The sequence below is a fragment of the Etheostoma cragini genome, chromosome 7, assembly GCF_013103735.1.
Source record: "Etheostoma cragini isolate CJK2018 chromosome 7, CSU_Ecrag_1.0, whole genome shotgun sequence".
Classification (NCBI taxonomy): domain Eukaryota; kingdom Metazoa; phylum Chordata; class Actinopteri; order Perciformes; family Percidae; genus Etheostoma; species Etheostoma cragini.
Window position 1 is genome coordinate 23,733,560 of NC_048413.1, and position 5,779 is coordinate 23,739,338.

Here is a 5,779-nt window from a genome sequence, read left to right on the forward strand (position 1 = left end):
ATATATATATATCGCAATTCAATCCTCCCTGCTAATGTCCCCATTGTTATATTTGTTTCAAATCGGTAACATAGACGTAATGAGTGGCACTCATAAAGTGACTTGGCATTTTATTTTGTTTGAGTTGTAATTTGTCCAGTGGTTCAAATAATTTCTCTTCCACTTAACCTACAAAAATTCACTTGTCCCAGACAAGTGGACAAGCCTTAATGTCGAGCCCTTAAGGCCACTACATATATTTTTCATGTAGTGGCTTTGAGGCTTCCTCATATTTTGTGTGAGATGTGTTAGGTCGGGCGCCAAGAGTGCAAGAGTTGGAAAACCTGCAGTGTTTTGTGTATTTGAGGCTGTAAAAGTAGAGAACATTGCTAGAAGACAGGGTTTGTCGGACTTTGGAGAATTAGTCACGTAGGCTGGAAAGCTAGGCTATATTGTACACTATTGCAGAGCTGACGCATAATGAGTTAACGGCCAATGTTGATGAGCAGTGTTGCAGACTGCAACAGGCTGTTATAAATAATTGCAGTTAACTCCTGTAATTAAATGGGTTGCACCAGTTCGGACCCTAGCTTTTCATTCCGAGCCTGTAACAGAAACCCACTGAAAACACACACTATATTATCACAAATGGCTACTGAAATGTGAATGAAAAAAAATAAATTGAAGAAAATCTTCAACCGTTGTATACACACTGATGCAGGTTGACTGGTTTCCCTTGGTTCGTGGATCCCTTTTCACAAAGCCTGTTTGCTTATTCAATTATTGATAAAAGAGACCCATGGAAAGGAAACGCCTGTATGCCGCTGGTGAATACTAAATCAGGGCAATGTTGCAGTTCCATATAAAATAAAGTAAAAAAAGTTACACCTAAGTAAAAAAACAAAAAAAAACAAAAAAATCACTATAATTACTGAAGTTAGGCTTTATCTTCACAGGACGCTGCTGGAAGCCAGAGGGAGCGCACACACACACTTATAATAATAATAATAATAATAATTATTGTTATTATTACATATTATAATACATAGTGAAACTACTGTAGATGTCTTTTTTATTTTTTTATTAGAGAAGATGAGTAATTTAATGAAATGCTCTACTCAAGTGGGGGGGGGGGGCAATCGGATTGCAATTTTCTTGCCACATATTACGGTTATATGGAGCAGCTGCGAAAAAATAAAAAATAAACCATGCGCACAGAATACAAAATCTGTTCCCTCGATTTATTAAAATATGCACACGGATTCGTGAGCAAGTAGGAAAGATATTAACAGATTTAAACTTCTGGGATCAATTACTCTATAGCAAAATGATATTAAATCACAAGATTTTTCCTAACGTAGTAAGGTTAACAATCAGCTACAAACTTGTCCTCCAACCTGGCGAAATAAGATTGATCTCTAGAAGCACTACCTTAAATAAGGTAGTGTCTCCAAACTTACCTGAATTAGAACTTGTCTCCTCCTAGTTGTACTGCAGCACTACTGCTAAAAATTAAGTTTGGAGACATTACCTTATTTAATCCTTAAATTAATACATGTTTATGTGTCGGTGTTAGGAAAGATGCGTGATTTGTGATTTAATATAATTTTGCTATAGAGTAATTGATCCCAGATGTTTGAATCCGTGAATATCTTTCCTACTTTGTTCACGTTTGAAAAACCGAGAGTAGGTATTATGAATCCATGCGCATATGTTTATTAAACTGAAGGAACAGATTTGTATCCTGTGCAAATGTTTTTTTTCTCCGTTTTTTTTCCTGAGCTGACCCCAGGGGGCTCCACACTATAACGATTTGATTTGCCATTGATTTATTTGTAAGCTACATATTGCAGCTTCTACGATCAAGTTAATTAAAAATAAACAAAAAAATCCACCGAAAATAGCATATTAATGTAAACAATTGGTGATATGTAACATTTTCCCAGCATTTATCTTATGAAAAAACAAGTAAATATAATAGTGGAAAGAAAAATGCTAAATCAATCGTTACACCAAACATGTAACTAAATATTTCACATTGGATTAATAGCGGTCTTCACCATTAGCTAATTGGATTCTTTCAAATTGCGATTAGGATTTTATAAACGATAAATCGTACAGCTCTATCGGTAGTAGTCGTTCATAGAGAAGTCACTCACCCTTGTCTTTTAATGTCGTTCAGCTCATCGTTTGGGTTTTACAGCCTGTGCCGTTACTGTTTTGGTCTCACCGGTGTCATCAGTGCCATTTCTGGCAGCAGCAGGCAGATGTTTTCAGTAAAAAACAAAAAACCTAGTGAACCATTTAATACAGGGGTGTCAACCTCATTTTAGTTCATGTGCCACATACCCCTAATTTGATCTCAAGTGGGCCAGTAAACAACTCCAGAAATATCAGCAAGGTTATCTGCCTTAGAGTATCTGGTCAGTTTGATGTTGGCAAACGGAAGTTGCTTCTGCTACGACAGCGTTCTAAGGCCAATGTAGGAAACCAAAAGTGTAACTGACCTGGGAGAGAGGGGTAATATTTTGAGAAAGAAACCTTCTTTCTAAAATTAAAGTCGTACATTAACAGAAAAGTAACTTGGATATTCTCTGAGATTAATGTCGTAAATTTGGAATTGGAATCAATTACTTCTCTGCAATTTTCACACTTTGCAAAGTCATCCAGTGGGACTGATTGGACCCTTTGGCGGGCCTGTTCTGGCCCACCGGCAGTATGTTTGACACACCTGATTTAGAAAATAAAGAGGCAGGTGTTTCCCTCGGGAGGGCATAAAGGCCAAAACCTTGGACTGAAAATTGGACCTAAATTTGTCATGTAGACACAAACACAAATCCAAATGGGTGATACTGCTGCTCCGTGTCTGGATGTGTAGATAAGCTGTTATCAGTGAACATTAGGGCAGCGCAATTAACCAAATTTTGGCTTCCCACGATCAAATTTGCGTGATTGATTGATATTTTAAATGCATCGTTCCGTTCATAAAACGCTTCGTTTTGTTTTGCAAAGCCAATCTACCGCTCCGTAAACCCCGTTCTGATCATGAGACATTCAAAGTTGTTCCCTGCACCGCGCAGCTTAGTTTTTAGATGTAGACAGTCACATAGGACAGAGTAACAGGAGGAAAATTCCCCAACAGATAGCAGTCGGTCATACGTTGGTCACAAGGTTTACCAGTTTATCAGTAAATGCAACATTTAGTTCCGTCTGTGTTGTTTTTCAGACAACAGCAGTGACCAGTGCTAGTCAGTGCTAGTTAGTGTCTGTTAGCTCACAGGGCTCTAAAATGCGACTAATATTTTAGTATTAGTATTAGTATTAGGTTGCACCTAATGTCCTCGCATCCGCTGCCTCTCCACAAACGAAGAAATGTTGACTATATCGATACGGTTTAATGTTGCGATACATGACCCATTTCTTCTGTAATGGCTGTGTTAGTATCTTTCCCCCACTTTCTCTCCTCTTATTCTCTGCGCAGCCTCGCCCCCATTAACTCACACACGGGCTGCCTCCCCAGCAACACGAAGAGACAGAGCGCTGGTCCACACTGCTGACATTTGTCCACATTTTTAAATTGTTATTAACACAGATGTATATTGTTATGCATGAGAGGCATTAGTACCAGTGTTTCCGCTGGTAACTCTGCCATTGTGGCCGCCACACCAAAAAACATAGAAGAAGTTATTGAATGCAACTAACTGCAGCTCGTAGAATAATAGCGTGTGAGACGGAGCCTGCTGGACCTGGGCGAGAGATGGGACCCATGGCCAGAATATCCTTGTTCATAAAAATGCAGCGCAGTGACGATTATGCAGCCCTAGTGAACAAAACATAAAATGGATTTTACTTTTGCATTCGTCGCCATCTACTTAATCAGTAATATACATACATAATATAAATACATAATAACATTGTTCTTACCTAGTTCATTGAGATTTGGAAATGTACAAAATTGCTAAAGTGCAGCCTGACATACACAGGACACACAATATGAGCAGTCAGACTATCTCTCATGTTTTAAACAAACCTACAGGCCAGGAAGGGAAAACAACGGAGCCTATGGCAGCAGAGGAAGAGGGTGTACACTATATGGGTGACCATATATGACTGACGGTGTGGGTGGAGGTGCGGGTTGTTTGCTCCACACCAGGGTTCCCGCTTCCCATTCATTGTCACATTATAAGGTTTTTCAAAATATTCAATATTTCTAGGCCTTTGTTACAAATGCCGCAGCCTCCATCATATTCAAACAGAATCAATGTGTTTCTGAACAAAAACGCCCTTTATACAATATTGAACGCTGGTGCGTCTGCACTATCCACTTTGTTGCAAATGTAAATATGAATGTTTAATTTATTTGAATGTGTAACTGCACCATCAGATTTATGCATGCAGCACTCATTCATATTTCATTCTTATGAATATGACAATGCTCCCTAGTTTCTGATGTCAAGTTTGGTTCCATCACTGTTTGTGTGTATGTGCCTGTGTGCGTTCCATCTGATGCTGTTCCATCCATCCATTTTTGGGTTTTTCTCAAAACATATCTCGGTCACAGTTCTATCACAAATACGTTTGTCTTATGTTATTTAAAAAAAAAGAAAGATTGATATGGGATAGTATTTGAAAATTACTTTTCTTCTTATTTGCTGCGCTGGTATTAATTTACTAGTGAAGTTAGGGAAAGAGGGACGTTTTTATTAAAGCCACTTTGTGTACAGTACAGTAATACTTTTATGTGTTTGTATAATCTTGAGATTTTGATATGAGGGTTATTGTCCTTCGGAAATACTACATTATCATACAGTGGTTTCATCATGATAATGGGTTCATTGATTTTTTTTTTTGTGTCTCTTCAAAAGTTCACACCAAACTTGGCATGGCAGCAGCTACAGTTGGGTAAACTGTGCTTCTTTTGTGCAGTTGCCAGTTGCTTGAGCTGTTATCAGAACTTTTCCTCATACCGAAGATAACTTTTTCTCCCCTGATGTTCTTTGCCTTCTGCTGTCTTTGCCCTCCCTCTCCATTCACACCTCTCTCATTCTCTCTCTCTCTCTTTCTCTCTCTCTCTGCCATTGGTACAGGCCTGCAAACAGGAATGCAACCTGAGTGGGCCGAGTCGAGGGAAGGGACAGAGGCCAAGGCAACACAGAGCTGATCTGAGAACAGCCTCTGCCAAGGTAAACACACAGTGAGAGAGCTTGGGAGCCATGGGTGTAAATATAGAAAGATTATGGTGGTTTGACACGTATCCCTCCCCATCTGATTCACATCCCGGAGCATTAACTGTCTTGATCTGCGCTGAGGAGAGTAACGCTGGCTGGAAGTAATTACAAAAACAAAGGAAATAACGAGATCCTTAAATGTTTTGGCATTATCTGGTACGAAAATATGCAAACCATGGGAGATCCTAAACTCCTGACCAAAATACTTTTTTACTACTACAATGGGATAACTGTTAACATAGAAACAATCATAGACTATACATTTTAATTCCCTCTGTAAATATACAGTATTACATGGTAAGGGCAGTAAATTACAACATGACCCACTTTCACTTAACAACGGTGCCATAAAGTCTAGACTCAATCAGATCTCCGTGATCTGCGGGATGACAGTACAGTGGAACATTTGCCTTTAACAGAGTGACAGTAATAACCTAATGTACCATAATTACTGAGATTAAACTACATTCTCGTTTTTATTTGCATTGAATAACGCATTCAATGAAAAGAAACATAACTCTTCCAGCGCACATGAACAGATGGGCAACATTAGCTAGCACATAAAATAGCAC

At 38.8% G+C, this 5,779-nt stretch overlaps 1 long non-coding RNA gene across 1 annotated transcript in view; it reads left to right on the top strand.

Moving 5' to 3' along the window:
- LOC117947259 overlaps window positions 1-5,305 on the top strand; it is a 54,562-nt gene extending 49,257 nt beyond the window's left edge. Inside the window, exon 2 of the long non-coding RNA XR_004657202.1 lies at window positions 5,067-5,305. This is a non-coding gene — a long non-coding RNA (uncharacterized LOC117947259). The remainder of the gene's footprint in view (window positions 1-5,066) is intronic.
- The last annotated feature ends 474 nt before the right edge of the window (window positions 5,306-5,779 follow it).